At 46.1% G+C, this 18,253-nt stretch overlaps 1 protein-coding gene across 4 annotated transcripts in view; it reads right to left on the minus strand.

The window, feature by feature from the left end:
* B3GAT1 (beta-1,3-glucuronyltransferase 1) overlaps positions 1-17,894 on the minus strand; it is a 66,377-nt gene extending 48,483 nt beyond the window's left edge. For 2 of the 4 annotated variants that reach the window (XM_082201527.1, XM_082201526.1), the window contains exon 1: positions 17,186-17,894. The gene's annotated coding sequence lies outside the window, so the exon portion shown is untranslated. The remainder of the gene's footprint in view (positions 1-17,185) is intronic. The other 2 variants (XM_082201528.1, XM_082201525.1) reach the window with 1 other exon arrangement.
* Positions 17,895-18,253: the final 359 nt, after the last annotated feature.

The raw sequence follows: 18,253 nt of genomic DNA on the forward strand, positions 1-18,253 counted from the left end.
TAATGGTGAGCTATTTCCCTCTTAGCTGCTGCACAAAGGTTTAAAATCAAGTCTTGATGGGTTAAATGGTTCATGTTCCCTATGCTTTTAAATATGTTGTAAGCCACCCAGAGTGGCTGGGGAAAGCCAGCCAGATAGCAGGGGGAGAGTTGTTGTTGTTGTTGCTGTTATTATTATTATTATGAGCAAAGTTAAAATGGAGTCAAGAGGAAGGATTTATGTCTGCTCTTTTTGAACGGGAACTATGGCGCACAGCTGCAGATAATAATGTTCAGGCAACTATTTTGTTCTGTTCAAATTGAATGGGTTAGATGGGAATAGGGAACTTTTGACAATCCAGATACTGCTAGACTACAACTCCCATTGGATCTGACCTTTAACTGTGATTGATGGACATGTGGGAATTGGGGGTCCAGGAGCATCTAGAGCAGTCTTTCCCAACCCTGGTTCTCCAGCTGTTTTGGGACTACAACTCCCATCATCCCTAGCAAGCAAGACCAGCAGATGATGGGAATTGTAGCCCCAAAACCAGCTGGAGACCAAAATTTGGGAAACACGGAAGAACAACCAGTTATCCTTGCCTAAGATCTTTTCAACTTGCAAGACCAGGGATTCAATCTGGGACCTTTTACATACAAAGCATGTTCCCTGTCATTGAAGAATTGGCCCTTTCATAACTTCCAGTCACCAGAGGAGAGATGGATGAGGCAGTCTAAGCACATCCCACCTTATTTCCGCTTGTCCTCAGAGTGAAGACTGCATGAAATTGAGATTTAGATTTCTTTGATGAGGCGGTCTGAATGAAGGTTGCCACCAGTTTTCCCATTCTTTTTCTTTAATCCTTGCTTAAGGTGGCTGGCAGCTGCCACACATACTCCCTAATAACCTAAGTATGCAATAAGAGTCTGCTGGATCAGGCCAATGGTCCATCTAGTCTAGCATCCTGTTCTCGCAGTGGCTGCCCAGATGACTGTGGGAAACCCTCAAGCAGGATTTGAACACAAGAGCCCTCTCCCCTCCTGCCGTTTCCAGCAACTGGTATTCAGAAGCATTGCTGCCTCCAGCTGTGGAGGCAGAGCACAGGCATTGTAACAAGAGCTCTACCCCTCCACCCCATCCCAGAATATTTGTGGTATTAAGCATTTCAGGATTTCAGGGGAAGCTATAGGACCTGCATTCATTGGACATGAAGCTTTATGACCACCCTAAAGCCTTTGCACATGCAAAAAAAAAAAATTGAAAGCAGAATTGTGTCTAACTGCCCCATTAGCATCCTGAGCCCAAATCGCCATAAATGCACAATGAAAAGGACACCTGGACACCCTTATTGACATCTGGGGGATCTAATCAGGGCTGCCAGTAACCATCTTTTGCTACCAACTGGCAGGATTGGTTCCTCCGCTCCCCAGACTGGTCCCGGGAAAGGAAAAACCACAATTGGCTCAAACACAGCAAGGCTCCTTGCAGCGCTGCAAAAGTTATGGCAGTCTTCATGCTGAAGTTGCTTTTGATGAGAAATACATTCCCTGCCCTGCTCTGGTCAATTGACAGCACTTTCCTTGCTTAGTTTTTGATCTTAGTGGCTGATTTTATGGCTGCATTACTGCGAGAGACAAGAATTAATCACCTCAGCAAACCTCTCCCTTATCATTTGGTTAATGTGCTTGAATAACAGCCACAGAGGCTGGTTCTTCGCATGCACCACAAACTCTGGCCTCTCTCTTGGCCTCCATTTCAAGGTTCCTCCCTTTCTCTGATGTGCAAGACAAGGGGGAGGTTGCAGAGGATCACAGCACAATGCACACATTTGACGCACATTTAAAACACATAGCTTCCCTCAGATAATCCTGGGGACCATAGTTTACCCCTTACAGAGCTACAATTCTCAGCACCTTTAACAAACTACATTTCCCAGTATTGAATCATGTGTTTTCTCTCTCTCTGATGAACCTACTTCACAGGGGTGCTGTGAGGATTAAATGGGGAAGGGGGGGGAGTATGCCAGGAGTGGCCAGCATGGTGCTTTCAACAGCTGCAGTAATACTGCTTATCAGGATGGGGCGGGGGCAGCTCAAGGACATGGAGAGGTCAGGGCTGCTTGGGCATACTGGCAGGGCTGCCAAATTGGCACTGCCGGTGCACCTGCACAGGTGTCTTCTCATCTTGATCTGCTTCATCACAAAGGTACGAGGGACAAATAGGCAGCAGAAACCTGGCTTTGCAGAATCTGTCACCCTTTCATGTTGCACATCTCCCTTCTCTCTCTAGGAACAACACTCAGGGAAAGGCTCTCTCCTTGCCAAAGTTATGGGCCACGGTGACATCAGCAAGTAGACCAGTCACATCTCTCTGCTTTCTCCCTTATTTAGGGTCACCTTCACCATATATTGAAAGTGCCATGGTGCCAGTTGAATCAGCCATGGCTTCCCCAAAGAATTCTGGGGGCTGTAGTTTGTTAAGGGTCCTGAGAGTTGTCAGAAGAGCCCTGTTCCCCTCCCTGAGCTACAGTTCCCCTGGTGGATTAGCAAACAATCTCTCTTCACCATAGGAGAGGTGGGGAGCAGACACTGCCTAATAATGCTCAGCCCCCTTAACAAACTACAGCTCCCAGAATTCTTTGGGAGTGTAAGCCATTACAATTCGTATCATGGTGCTTTAAACGTATGGTGTGAACGGGGGCCTAAGTGCCTGGAAACTCTGAGCTTCAGATGCCAAGCTGCATGTTAAATATTTTTCTTGCTTTAGTGGCGTTTCACTGATAAATAATAAAATACTGGATTTGCAGACTGACTTTCCCTGATCATATCAGAACTGCACCATTGCCTCTCTTCCTTATCAGTATAAGTTCCCTTTAGTTTCCTTGCCATATTTTGCGTAAATCAGAGAGAAAGTGGGGGAAATCCCCAAGGGGTCATTCTGGAAACTTACATCCCCAAAGGCCTCTGCACCCCTGTTTCTGAAGCTGCTGGATCCTTCTGTAGTGCGTGAGTTGAGTCACCTCCTGTATTTTTAGCCTTGGCTCCATCAGGGTCACCTGTCTTTTGAATAACTTAAGCTTTGTGATGGCTTCTTTTCAGCTTTGGGATTTGCCAGCGAAAAGCAGATAGGGGTGGGGAGAGGGCAAAGGAGAAGTCCTAAGATTTTAGCCAAAGCACTGGAGTGCCAGGCTGGTATTTATAGCCTAGCCCTGGGCGAGGTAACCCAGGCGCAGTGCAGCTGTCACTTCTGGTTTTTCAGCAAGAGGCCAGAGAGTGTGCTGGAGTTTGCTCAGCACATCTACCTCTGCACCATCCTCTGTCCATTGGCAAAGGGGCTCACCGGGGAGCTCAAGAGATGCCTGGCAAGCACACACCCCTTCACAATGCAGTTGCACAGATGCAACCAAGGAGCGTAACAGAAGCGTGTTGTTGCAACCCTCCTCCCCTTGACAAAGAGTCCTGTGACATCCTAAAGACCAACACATTTATTGGGGCACAAGCAAAGGATGCCAAAGGAGAAATGACTTCTTCACACAGTGCATGGATAAACTATGGAACTCATTCCTGCAGGAGAGAGTGGTGGTCACCAACCTGGATGGCTTTCAAAGAGGGTTAGATAAATTCATGGAGGTGCAGGCTCCACAATGGTTATGCTGTGTCTCCACAGTCAGGGACAGCTTCTGAATACTTCTTGCTGGAAACCACAGGAGGGGAGAGTGTTCTAGTGCTTGAGGTTTTCCCTTGCATAAGATGTGCCTTTCTCAGAGCTGTCACACACTTGGTCGACATCTTCATCAAGCTATCCACTGTGATCCCGAGGTCTTAATCCATGTCAGTCACTGCCAGTTCAGACTCCATGAGCATATATATATATATATATATATATATATATATATATATATATATGGCATTAAAATGTTTTGGGTCCCCCCCCCCCACATGTATCACTTTACACTGAATTTTGTATGCCGTTTTACAGCCCATTCACAGTTTGGAGATGCCTGTCTGGAGAGGGAGATACTGAAGCACAGTTTCACTCCCCCTCTTCCTTTCCTCACATTCCAGGAAATGCAGGAGACTGTCAGCTTGACTGCTGTAGTTTGAAGACAGCGGATCGCCAGGCTCCCGGGAGAGAGCTGGAGACGTTTGATGCGAGAAGCAGAGAGCTCTGTGGATACCTGTTTATCTGCCAGGGTGGCTGGCCTATAATGGAGAAAGTTCCCCAATTAAAAACGTGAGGCAGCAAATTCCATTTTAAGACCTTCCAAAGGGCAGACCTATTAAACATTTATGGAGACGGTTCATTATGAGCCCATTCTTGATGACCAGATTCTACTTCACATCATTTGGTTGTGGGAGGGTGGCAGGAGGTGGAATAGAAGCCCAAACCTATCCCTGTTCCATATAAGATTTAATCCTCCTTTTAAATTCCTAATAAATTGCAATGATAATATAAGCAGCAATGTTGTCAGCACTTGATCAAGCACCACAACATTCGCAGACGGACTGACACATGAGTGTTAGATATAAAATGGTAATAACCTGGCCATATTCTCAATTGAGGGGACATAGAATCATAGAATTGCAGAGTTGGAAGGGACCACGAGGGTCATCTAGTCCAACCCCCTGCCATGCAGGAATCTTTTGCCCAATGTGGGGCTCAAACCCACGACCCTGAAATTAAGAGTCTCATGCTCTAACAACTGAGCTAGCCCAGGTATTGGCTAGAGGGTCATGGTAAACATCTCATGTCTGCCTATGATGAAAGTCAGATTGCTATAGAAGTTCCAAAACACAGTGCCACCAACCCCTCTCCAAATCGTAGGATATGTGTCGAAAATTGAGGGTAAGTTTAGTCAAATTGGTAGAGTCACATGGGAAAGATTAAAGTGCGCTGTACCACTTTGGGCTGCTGGTTCTTGTTGTTTAGTCGTTTAGTCATGTCCGACTCTTCGTGACCCCATGGACCAGAGCACGCCAGTATTCCACTGCCTCCCACAGTTTGGTGAAACTCATGCTGGTAGCTTCGAGAACACTGTCCAACCATCTCGTCCTCTGTTGTCCCCTTCTCCTTGTGCCCCCAATCTTTCCCAACATCAGGGTCTTTTCCAGGGAATCTTCTCTTCTCATGAGGTGGCCAAAATATTGGAGCCTCAGCTTCACAATCTGTCCTTCCAGTGAGCACTCAGGGCTGATTTCCTTAAGAATGGATAGCTTTGATCTTCTTGCAGTCCATGGGACTCCTCCAGCACCTCCAGCACCATAATTCAAAAGCATCAATTCTTCAGTGATGAGCCTTCTTTATGGTGCAGCTCTCACTTCCATACATCACTACTGGGAAAACCATAGCTTTAACTATACGGACCTTTGTTGGCAAGATGATGTTTCTGCTTTTTAAGATGCTGTCTAGGTTTGTCACTGCTTGGGTTGCTGGTAAACAACAGCAATTTCCCTTCCTCACAGAAAACTAGCATATAAGGAAGAACCCTAAGTCGAACACTGTCTTTCCCTGCAGATTGGAGTTCTGCATGCAGGGATTGTTTATTCACCACGGGGGAGCATTCAAACATGTTATGAACCCTGTTGGATCACTCCAAATGGTGGCAGACTTTGTGCTGTCAAATTTCAGCGGCACCCTGTGCAATGCTAAAATTTGGCAAAACCCACCCCCATTTCTCATGCTCTGTTCTGCAGCATTGTGTGGTGCTCACTGCAACATGACACTCAGTGTGGTTACACTGGTCGCACTTACCCCAAAACTGCTTCTGCTCCACAGCCCCGTCTCATTCAGCATCCTGGCCATTCGCAGTGATCAACCAGATGCTTCAATGGGCAGCCTGCAAGAACTCATTGATCCCCAGCGATTTGCTTTTGGAGGCATGATGATGCCTCTGAGACATAAGGGTTCAGTTTGCTGCAAACCCTCTCTTGCAGTCTGATTTGCAACAGTCCAGGATGAAACTGTGATTCTACTGATTGTGTTAACGGGTCTTGAATTCCTAATGCATGCCGGTATATGGTTGCAGAAGATGCCCCATTAACACGCATGCAATTACAAGCTCGGCTCTTGTGTTTCCCTGTACATATTCATGGATCATTGAGTGGATAACTACAGGCAGACGCGGCGACTAAAATCCAGCCGTTTTACCTGACGAAGGGAGGGGGAAGTAAAAGACTTAACTCAGTGAGGTTATGGGCCAAGCCTGCTAACGACAGCCTGTCGGAATTGCTAACTGTTCCACAGACATACTAAATGAATTATTAAATTAGTCCTGCCACTCATGAGACACTTTTATTAATGGCTTTTGGAAATAGCTGCCTGGATAGTTAAAAGTGCTGCGAGGACATGCAAGAAATTTCTCGAATGACAGAAAGGCCCCGAAAGGACGTGCCCCAACTGGCTGGCTGACCTCGTTGGATAAAGGTGACACTTGTCTGAACTAGGGATGAGGAACCTGTGAACCCTCGCTAGATGTTGGAGGACTCCAACTCCCATCAACCCTGGCCAGCATGGGCCAATGAACAGGGATGATGGGTGTTATAGGTTGACATCATCTGGAGGTTTCTTACACCTGCCTTTATCTATCTGGGAAGGGGGATAGAAGTGTATTGGGAACTGAACTCAAAGCAGGTCCTAAACCTAGGAACTGACAGGTGCTTGGTGAGGATTTTCAGCAGTGCAACATGGCAGTCACAGCGATGATCCCTTCTAAGATTATACAACTTCCTAAGATTATGCTATAATATTATAATTATATAAAAATAATAATGGGGGATGCATTTCAATAATCAAAGCAGATCTCCATGTGTTGCATTTCAGCTGGATATACTATTTTCTGTGCAAGTACAATATCTTCTTTTGGAGAGACCTGTGTTTTTCATGAAGTTCCATTGTATAGAACAGACCCTGCACACCATTCTCTTGAAACAGAAGTGCCTTGAGTTTTCAGTGTTACCAAATGTTTAGCTTTGGAGTATACAGTGGCCCCAAAGCTCCCCTTTCATGCTGATTTGGTGGCTCTATGATGCTGGTGACAGCAGTCACGAAATTAAAAGACGCCTGCTCCTTGGGAGAAAGGCGATGGCAAACCTAGACAGCATCTTAAAAAGCAGAGACATCATCTTGCCAACAAAAGTCCATATAGTTAAAGCCATGGTTTTCCCAGTAGTGATGTATGGAAGGGAGAGCTGAACCATAAAGAAGGATGATCGCCGAAGAATTGATGCTTTTGAATTATGGTGCTGGAGGAGACTCTTGAGAGTCCCATGGACTGCAAGAAGATCAAACGTATCCATTCTTAAGGAAATCAGCCCTGAGTGCTCACTGGAAGGACAAATCCTGAAGCTGAGGCTCCAATACTTTGGCCACCTCATGAGAAGAGAAGACTCCCTGGAAAAGACTCTGATGTTGGGCAAGATTGAGGGCATAAGAAGAAGGGGACGACAGAGGACGAGATGGTTGGACAGTGTTCTCGAAGCTACAAACATGAGTCTGACCAAACTGCGGGAGGCAGTGGAAGACAGGAGTGCCTGGCGTGCTCTGGTCCATGGGGTCATGAAGAGTCAGACACAACTAAACGACTAAATAACAACAACAACAAATGATGCTGGAGACAGAGCCCCTGCCAGGACCCTCATGCAGAAGTAATAGCAGGTCTTCAAAAGCATGGCCCCGGACCACCATGCCACTGATGGGTTGGGGACTATGGCTTAATCTGCTTTGCATATAGGTAAAGGTAAAGGTACCCCTGCCCGAACGGGCCAGTCTTGACAGACTGTGGGGTTTGTGCGCCCATCTCACATCTATTGGCCGGGGGCCAGCGCTGTCCGGGGACACTTCCGGGTCACGTGGCCAGCGTGACATCGCTGCTCTGGCGAGCCAGAGCCGCACACGGAACGCCGTTTACCTTCCCGCTGGTAAGCGGTACCTATTTATCTACTTGCCCCCGGGGGTGCTTTCGAACTGCTAGGTGGGCAGGCGCTGGGACCGAGCAGTGGGAGCGCACCCCGCCGCGGGGATTCGAACCGCCGACCTTTCGATCGGCAAGCCCTAGGCGTTGAGGCTTTAGCCCACAGCGCCACCCGCGTCCCCGCTTTGCATATAGAAGTTGTCAAATTCAACCCCTGATGTCTCCAGTCAAAGTCTATCAAGTGAAACCAGACAACCCAGCAAGGTGACCACTTGACAACTGGACATAATGAGCCAGGGGTGACCATACCCTCCAACATTTCTCCGATGAAAATAGGGATGTCCCATTCCATAATGACAATTTTACTATTTATATCCCACACATTTTACTGGGTTGCTCCAGCCACTGGGCAGCTTCCAACATATATAAAAGCACAATAAAACACTTTAAAACTTCCCTATACAGGATTGTCTTCAGACAGTTCGGGGGTAGAAAACTCCATACCCTCCAGCATTTCTCCAATGAAAATAGGGACATCCTACCATACCCTCCAATGTTCTTCCAATGAAAATAGGGATGTCCTAAGGAAAAGTAGGACATTCTGGGATCAAATCAGAAACTGGGATGGCTTCTCCAAATCAGGGCCATCCCTAGAAAATAGGGACACTTGGAGGGCCTGGGTGATACTCCCTGCCTTTTCCAACAGTGTTCAGTTTAGGAAGGATTGCTGTCCATCTAAATAGCTCCTCCTGATATTTGCTAGACCCCACTTCAATTTAAACATCAAAACAGACCTGTATGCAATATCCTGTTTTGCAGAGGACCAACCTGATGTCTATGGGAAGCCCGTAGTAGCACCCAAAGACAATATTGTCCTTATATGACAATACTCCAAATGACAAGACACTTTGTACTTAACTTCTTACAAGACGGTCTACTTCCTGCTCAGTCTGACAAAAGTCCTTTTGAGTCCTGAAACTCACCTACCGTATAAGCCCAAAGCAGAGCTCCTGAAAAGACAACTGTGAATCTAGGTACAAAACTGGGAATTATGAGGTGCTCCTGCCTTCCCCAGTTAATGACATCTGCAGGTATCTCCAGTTTGTGCTGATGATACACCCCCTGTTTGGCAATGAAGGCCAATGTCCTGATCTCTCCTTTTCAGTTGCTGCTTTTGGTCTCTTCAGGGGTCTTCATCTTTGTGACCTCACACCCCACAAGAGCCCATCCTTGTTCCAAACATCTACCGAGCCCTACACCAGCTTTCTGCAGGAGCTGAATCATCAGACTTTAGCAGCGCATATAATTTGCACTGCCGGAATCCATCGCTTGGGAAGATTTGGGATGGTCGCCAGTTTCTGACAAACATCTGTTACAACTCTCATTTAGAATCCTCTCCATTATGCTACAAATATCGGGTTTGTGAAGAAAAAACAGATCCTTTGCAAACCAAATCCTAATCACTTGTGTTTGAGCATGCATCTTTGACATGCTATTTGGTGCACAGATTTGGGATCATTCTGTCGTTCTTGTAAACCACCCCAACCTCTATTTTTGAGCGACGCAAGAAAAATTAGACTATTGGGTAAGAAAGCTGTGTGTTTTCTTGACAGCAAAACTGGTGTGTGTGTGTGGCTTGTTTCCAATGCAATGGTAGGGGGGGGGGGTTATTGTTTGGCACCATAGAAATTGAACTGGACTGGTTACAAAGGCAGAAGAGGTGGAGAAGAGGCTGTTTCATTGGATGCATTAGGAAACTGTTAGGAACAAAGCTAATTCACAGAAATTCACTGAAAGTCTTAGGAGTCTCAAAGCTGAACAATACAGCTAGCACCACCACACTGAGCAGCTCTCTCTGGCTGTCTAGACGCAAACAACTGTTCTCTGTGAATATATGAACTGTTTTCTCCAAGCTGCATTCAGGCATGCAGTTTCCACTGGGAATCTGAAGCAGGGCAGTCCAACGAGAGCTGCACTGGAAGCTTCTGCTGATCATGTAGCTTGGTTCATATTCAGCAAAAACTGTCATGCATAGAATTCCAACAAGAATGGAAAAGGAACTGCACCTTGTGTGTTCGTCTGTGGTCAGTGAATTGAATTTAGTGAAGTGAATTTAATTTGCATTTGTTCATGAATTTTTTTTTAAAAAGTCTGTAAACAATGCACAATTATTATTTTAACGCTGTTTATTTGTTTTTATTCCCCCCCATAAACTTTATATACCGCTTGATTGTAAGAAAAAACCTCCGGATTTTGAAGTTTACCGGTACATTGAAATAAATGTAAGTTGTGTAAATAGCTGTGTAAGTTACGTATCCTATGTTCAATAGCAGACAGTGAGATGAGCAACACAGCATTTGGTGGAAGCCAAATGGCAGCAGAATGGAAACAGAGATGATGGTGAAGAATGCATGTTGAAATGGAAATTGCAGCTTCCTTGCATCCTTAATCGTGACAATGATGACGCCATATGAAGAGGTTGGGCTAGACTGAGAGGAGGCACGTGGGTGAATAAAACTGATTTTCTGGGCTTTCGCACAATCCATATTGGTTATAGAGAATGGGGAACTTTCTGGCACATTTGGGACACATTGCTCTTGTTTGGCTAAAACTGTTCCTTGCTCTATGCCAAGCTATGGTTCATTTCCCTGAAACTCAATTCCAGGCAGAGACTAAGCAGTTCCAGTCCTCTGTGCGGAACAGCAACAAATCACCACAGACAGGAAGGAAGGCGGACAGGCTAGTGGACCAGAAATCTATGTTGCCATGAAGCATTTCAATTCCCCAAAAAGCCCATTATTGGCCTCTTCCTCTTCCCTTTTTACTTCTGTAAGAAAAGATGAAAGCAAAGGACATGTTTCAAAAACTAAAAGGACATTCCCTTGCAAAGACTGGGATCCTTAAAACCATCTTCTTTTGTTTAGATCTGCAAGATGTTGCTAGATCTGAAGACAGATAATTTATGGAGTTCACTCACCATCCCCAAATGGTCACTAGCTTAGAAGGTGCTCAAAAAGGTTACACAGACATATCAGTGTAAGCTAATGCTATAAACAGTGTTTACTCACGATACCTAAATGGAAGCCCCAATTTCAGAGGCCGTATAGCTTGGTTTACCAGGTACTGGGGCAACGTGTGTGTGTGTGTGTGTGTGTGTGTGTGTGTGTGTGTGTGTGTGTGATGGATTAGACAACTTCTGATGTCTGGCATTGGATCATACTTTGGAATGCTGTTGTCTGTGAAATACTCCCTGCTGTTAGGACACTTGGGGCCAGATCCACTCCATACATTTAAAACACAGGACTCCCCTTAAAGAATTCTGCATCGTGCTGAGGGAGGTGAGAAGTCCAGCTCTCTGATGGGTAAGTGGCAGTTTCCAGGATTCTTAAATGTAGGCTGTGCAAGTTACCTTGCACAATACTTGGGCTTTTTATTTTTTAACCCCTCTGTCTTGTGCTGGTTCTCTCTTTCAGGGAGGGCTTAAAAAATTAAATTAAAACAGGAGAGCAATTAAAATGACATACCTCAATAACATACTGAAATGGTACATGGGGGGATAGCTCATTCGGAAGAGCATGAGACTCTTAATCTGAGGGCTGTGCGTTTGAGTGTCATCTTGGGTAAAAGGTTCCTTCTGCACTGCATGGGGTTGGACTAGAGGACCCTGGTGATCCCTTCCAACTCTACAATTCTGTGATTTTATAATTCTAACCATCACAATTTGGTCACCTGATCATGCTGAATGGGTAGACTGAATCATGCCCTCCACTCTATTCAGCAGCTATCTTTAGCACCGTTACATGGCAGTTCAATGAATGGCATTTGTCGTGGTGGTAGTGCATTGAAAAACACGATTCTTTTCCTTTGCATCATTAAAAAAAGCCATTTTGCTCTTCAGCAGCACTGTATTTCCAAAATACAATCGATGTGGGTTGAATGGTCGGTAGGCAAATCCCCCAATCCTTGCAGATCTAGAGGCATCTAATTGCAAGTGCCTCTATTCTTGAGAGTTTTCCTTGGTCATTATGACAATTCCTTGGTCATTATGACAATTGCAGTCCTCGCCCATTATTGCTGCCATAGCTAATCACTGCTGATACAATGCCATACATATAAAGGAATAACATACCTACAAATGTCTGGGGGAGAGGACGAGGGGACAAATTTTGCGGCCTGATAAAGCTTGCCAGGAAGGAATGGGAGAGAAAAGAGAGGGTGAAGTGTAATAACAAACAAACTGGTAGGGTAAGCCACTTTTACAATATTGCACCCTTACATTCTGCATGAATGGAACCATAGCCATTACCACCCACTAGTTGTTGTTTTTAATAAAAAAACCCAAATCCACTTCTCCCCCTGAGTGCACTGAAGTCATAGAATGGAACCATACTTTTATGCTTGTTAGCTGCTCTGATTACAAGTTCCTGGCCTTCAAGATGAGGGGGCATTCAAATCATGGAAGCCAGCAAGGCTGATCTTGTCATGGTGTTAAACAAAGGGGGCTGTCTTAGGTGGCAGATTTGGGGCACCGTTAAAAGATGGTTTTCTTCTGTTGTCTTGTGAGGTGAAATTCATGGAGGAGAGGGCTATCAATGACTACTAGTCATGACTGCTATGCTCTACCTGCACAGTTGGAGACAACAATGATTCCCAACACCAGTTGCTTGAAACCATGGAAGGGAAGAGTGCTCTTGTGCCCATGTTCTGCTTACTGGTTTCCTCCAGGCATCTGGTTGGCCGATGCTGCTGCCACAGTGACAGCAACGCTGTAGTGCGCTCCTTAGAGGCTGGATCTGCTGCCTCCTCAACAGCCCTCCCCCCTCCCATGCTGCCTCTATAGTGACCTCTTGGCAAATAGGAGGCACTGCTGGTAGTGGCGGAGTGAGCCGATTAGGTGCCTGGGGCAGGGCCAGCTGCCTGCGGGGGGTAGGGCCAGCCACCAGTGGGGCAGGGCAAGCCAGGGCAGGATGCTCCGCATGGCCTCTGAGGAGTCTGCCTGCCTCCTCCTTCTCAGCTGCCCTACAGTTCAAGGGGAGGCGGCGGGTGGACCAATTGGGGCAGTGTGGAGCCTGTGGGCGCCCAAGCCACTGTATCACTCCCAGGAGAGACACGTGGCTTGGGCGTACTGCAGGCATAGTGGTGAGTGCCGCCCAGCATTTTGTCACCCCTCAGTGGTGACACCCGGGGCGGACCCTTCCTCTGCCCCTAACTGCTGGTCGCCTCCAAGCCACAGGGAGGAAATGGTGGGGGCTGCTCTCTGTGGTTTCCTGGGTGCTGCACCTCCCTGGATTGATTCAGAATGGACCCACTTTCCCCCCTACCCATGATAGCCTTTGATTTCCGCTTCAGCTTTGACTTAGGTCACGACCCCCCAACATTTCTCCAATGAATCCTAAGGAAAAGCGGGACATTCTGGGATCAAATCAGAAACCGGGGCAGCTTCTCTAAATCAGGGATGTCCCTGGAAAATAGGGACACTTTGAAGTTTGTAACGTTGATTTCAAATGTAGATCTTTATCCCTGCTTTGTTCCTGGAGTAGATCTTCACTTACCCCTTCTTCCCTGGGCAGGGGGAGAGGCACCATTTTGTAGTTTGTCCCAGGTGCCAAAATGTCTTGAGCCAACCATGCTTCTCTTAGGCTCTCAACTATTAAAGTGTGTGTGTGTGTGTGTGTGTGTGTGTATTCTTGATCTGAACTTGGCTTTTGTCTAATCTTTCCTTGAATTTCACTTTGATGAAATTTGGTGACACACAATTATGTCTATAACCTCTTTCCTGGATATCACTAACATACAAAACTTTCAGAGGGATTGGTGTTATTCCATGTCAACAAGAATGACAGAGTCCTTAAAGACGCCACATTTGTACTGGCATGAGCTTTCCAGTTTAGTGTTTATTTCATCATTCAGTCATCTGATGATTTGGACTATAGTGTATAAGAGCTTATGGCAGTAGCTCAGTGGAGCAGCATCTTTTTTTTTGCATGCAAAAGATTCCAGGTTCAATCCTCAGCATTTCCAGCCAGGGCTAGAATACACTTTTGTCTGAAATCACAGGGACTCACTGCCAGTCAGAGTAAACAACACTGAGCTAGATAGATCAGTGCATATGACACAACTTCCTATGTTCCTACAATAAATGTCTTAGTTTTTAAGGAACTACAAGACTCTTGTAATTTGATTTAAGTGAGGTTTGGGTGAAAAAGCCTCACAGGCTAAACTGAGACTATGGCCAGGCCAGAATTGGCCCATATATTGGCAGTTCCACACCAGTACCTTGGAATCTGTAGATGTCTCACTGGAGTAGGAACCTGAAACTTCACACTGCATATCAATTTAGGTGAAATTTGGTGGCAATTGTACTTCTTGGTTTTCTTGACATACTGTTTCCACCGCTAACAGACTCTCAGAGTAGCTCTTGAGAGTTAATACAGGTAAGGTTCAGGGTCTGCTGGATCAAAAAAATCATTAAGCTGGCAATGGAGGAAGGTGGTGTGATGTAGAAAACCCCCAGATTGGCATTCTATAGACCAGGATAAATTCCAGGCCAAGAGGTCTAGTTGGTGGACCAAGCAACGCCATGCCATGACAGGGCAATGGGTTGCTGTGTTACAGGATGCGATGTCAACACTGACCTGAAAACTATAGCAAACTCACACAGGTCACCCTGGGAAAGTCACGTGACCAACAGAGGAGTGCAAGAAAGAGTTTTATGCTTGAGTTCTCAGGTGGCTCAGCCAGGAAAGTTACTGATAGCCAACAGGGGCCAAGTGAGCATGCACAGAGTTCCTCAGATTGTGCAGGTAGCAATGTCCTCACTCCATTTATGAGTGAAGAGACGACCTACTGACTAATTAAGGGTTATTCATGATCCCAGGTCATGGGGCTATGCCGGAAGGGTTGCAAGCATTTTATTAGGCATTCCTATTTTTAGGGGAGGCTATAATCCAGCTGAGGGAGGAGGGATAAGAGAGCTCCACCAAGTCTGCAACCATTTCATGTTTGACTCATACACACATCAAGTACCCATCCCTCCTTCTCCCTCTTTCAAACAATTTCCCCTGCTCCCCGACACAGAGACAGACAGTCCTGTTGGGAAAAGGCATGTAAAATCTGCTGTCAGAATTGTTGCATCAGTGACACGCTGAAAACATTTGGAGTAGCTTCTCCAAGACGTATAGAAATTAGCCAAGGATACCCAAGTACAAAACACACGTGCACTGTGGCGATGATTAATGATGAGCACAAAATGTGAAAATATGCTTTCTCCTTCAAAATTAACAGAAACAAAAAGTGGGAAAGGTCTGTGCTTCTCCTCCTCTACTTCCATGGGAAGGAAAGTTATGGAATCGCCATTTATCTTTCCTGGTATCTGTATCTCTTCCATCTGAGTCCTTCAGCATAGGCTTGCTCACCTGGGTCAAACTTGTTCTTCCCAAAAACACCCTCTTCATTGCTTTGACTGCATACAACTGAAGTTCTGCCTATCTGAACAACTCTGTGGAACTCAAAAACTTGCACATTGCCATATGTCAGGGCAAGCTGGTCCAATAAGAGGGAGAAACATTTATTGAGTTTAGGTCTCCTGTCCTTTGGAAGTGACACATCCATCACCACCTGCTGAATGGAGTCCAAAGTTGTATAAAGACCATCTCTCTTTTTCTCTCTCTCTGATTCATAGAAAGGAAACAGAAAGCTTTTTCACACCAAGTTAGACTATTGGTCCATCTAACTAAGCAGCAAAAGTTATTTAGGGTTTAGACAGCCCTACCTAGAGATGATGGGGATTGAAACTGGTGCCTTTTGCATGCACACTCTGTGCTCTCCCACTGGGCTACAGCCCTTCCCCAAATTCCAGCACAAGTCAGTTTTCAAATTCACAGTTCATTCTCATTGCACATCATACTTACATAGCTCCAGCTTTTTGCTATTTACACAGCCGTGTCCTTCTAATACTTAGAAGAAAACTAGGGTGAAAGCACACCGACACACACATTGTTCTACCACTGTGATATTTGTCAGCTATCAAAAACTCAACCAAACTGCTGAGTCAAGCAACAAAGACTCCTTTGCACAAAGACTCCTCCACTGAACATGACAGTGTAGTGCAGTTAAGTCATGTTCTGGGGATAAGTGCCTGGGAGTCATGGCCCCCATTGTCCAGGTCTCTTGGTGTTAGAAGGCAGCATTTATTCATGGGTCAGCCAGTTCAGTCTTCCTGTTCCCCAAACACACCTATACTGTGACCAGTTATCGCTGGGATTCAAAGACATCCAAGGTACTGGGATGCCCAGGAGTTTGGGTAACAAAGGTGCTAGTCACAGAGAGTTACAGCAATGGAACAGACTGGAAGTGTCAGCCACAGTTCAGACCAAATTCAGTCCAGAGTCCTACATGCTCCCCCTTTTTTCTTTAAGTTTTCAAAGGGCTCTTTCTCTTCTCTTTGAAACATAGATTTCAGCTGGAGATGGGTCCCAAAGGGAGGCCAAATACAAAAGAGGCATTGTTTGCAGAAGGAGCACCACATCGCTCTCTACACCTGCCCCCACCTCAACACAAGCCTGCCATCCTTCTTGCTAGTCCTTTGCTACCCACCCACCCACCCACCCACCTCCCTTGCCCAAAGGAGGCAAGCTTTCCATTGAAGTCCATCCAGAAGTTGGCTGTATGGCTGGTGAGAATGGGACATGCTATTCATTGCAAAGGAAGCAAACAAAAGAGTGGACCAACTCTGGATTCTCCTGCCCACTTGGCATAAAGATTTACATGCATGCATTTGTGTGTGTGTGTGTGTGTAGCAGGGTGGGGGGCATCTGGCAGAGGGCTGCAGTGCTTTGTCCACTGCACATCTATAATGGTTGATCACAAAAAGGCAAATCTCTTTTCCTTTAGGGAACGGCAGTATGCCACTGAAAGGAAAAACCTTGATGTCCAGCGTGAAGAAGAAAAGGGGATCGGAAATAGGGTCTGGATACCAGGGAGGCAAGAAATGGAGAGGTTTGTAGCCAAACAATAGGGGCTCACTGGACACTCATCCTTCACACCTACCATGGCAAATTCCCAAGTCCTTTTTGCAGATCTCAATTAACTCCTGCAACAAACCCTCTCTCTTCCACTGCTTCTGCTCTTCATCTCCCCCCAAAAAGCATGGGCAACCGAGTGCCCATTGCATTCTTGAAAGTCTTTTATCGTCTCTGCTCTCCCCTGCCTAACCCCAGAAACCGATTCCACAAACATAAAGGAACTCTGTCTAGCTCAGCAAAAGCAATCAGGAGGGAGAAAGAAAGAGAGGAGTACCTTATTCTGGGAGCCTGAATCGCCTTCTCTCTCCATCGCAGCAGCGTCTATTCATCCTTTAATCCTTGGAAACAGAAGCACAATTCAAAGCATCTCCCCGCATGCGGTTCTTCCACACGTTCTTCCTTTGGATTTTTTTAATACAAAAAAAATTCCAAGCAACAGCAAGAAAAAAGCACACCCCAAGAATCTTCCCCCCGTCTTCTTTCTTCAAGCCGTGACAGTAATCATATTAATAATCTTTTTCTCTCTCCAAAAAATCACAGCACACAACAGTTATTCTCCTGCTGTCTTCTTCCAAAGACCACAGCAGCTTCACCCGGGCTCATCGTGATGTGAAAGGGCAGCATTTAATAGAAAGAAAGAATGAATGAATGAAAGAGTGCAGGAGAGAGAGAGAGAGAGAGAGAGAAAGAGAAACGGGAAAGGGGGAAAGGGCAGTGGGAGGAAGTACAGAGAAAGAGACTGAGGCTGACTTCACATCTGTGGCTGATGGGTCTGTGTCTATAGAAGCAGTGACAGCTCCCCCCGCCCCCCTCAGAGAGTAAGGGAGAGGAGGACCTCTGTGGCTGCTAATGGCCTGTACCAATTTATTCCACTTAAGCAGGGGGGGCAGTTCTCCCTGCAAGAGGGAAGGAAAGCCAAGCCAGCCTCCCCGATGTCCCCCGAGATGAATTGGTTTCTGCTTTGCCCATTTGCAATAGCGGCTCCTGCACAGACTTGAATACGGGCAGAGACAGTGGGTGATGGTCTCCTAGCCTAGTGTGGGGGGAGACAAAAACAGGATACAGACAACATATGGGAAAGGGGCATGGTGGGAAATTCTCATGTTTGCAAGGGGGCAAGCATAGCTGTGCAGATGGGCATGGTTCAGAATAGAAAGCAGTGTGGCAAGCATATTTCCTGACTGGAAGATCAGAAAACAAGACTTGCTCATTTGCCTGGTTCAAAGCTAGGTTCAGACATTCATTGTTTGAAAGCACGGCATGAAATACTGTGGCCCAGCTAGGTTTCCCCCACTTCAGAATATGACCACCTCTGTACAACCCTTTTGTGTGCCTGAGCACC

This window comes from Podarcis vaucheri (assembly GCF_965113315.1).
Source record: "Podarcis vaucheri genome assembly, chromosome: 15".
In the NCBI taxonomy this organism is placed as follows: domain Eukaryota; kingdom Metazoa; phylum Chordata; class Lepidosauria; order Squamata; family Lacertidae; genus Podarcis; species Podarcis vaucheri.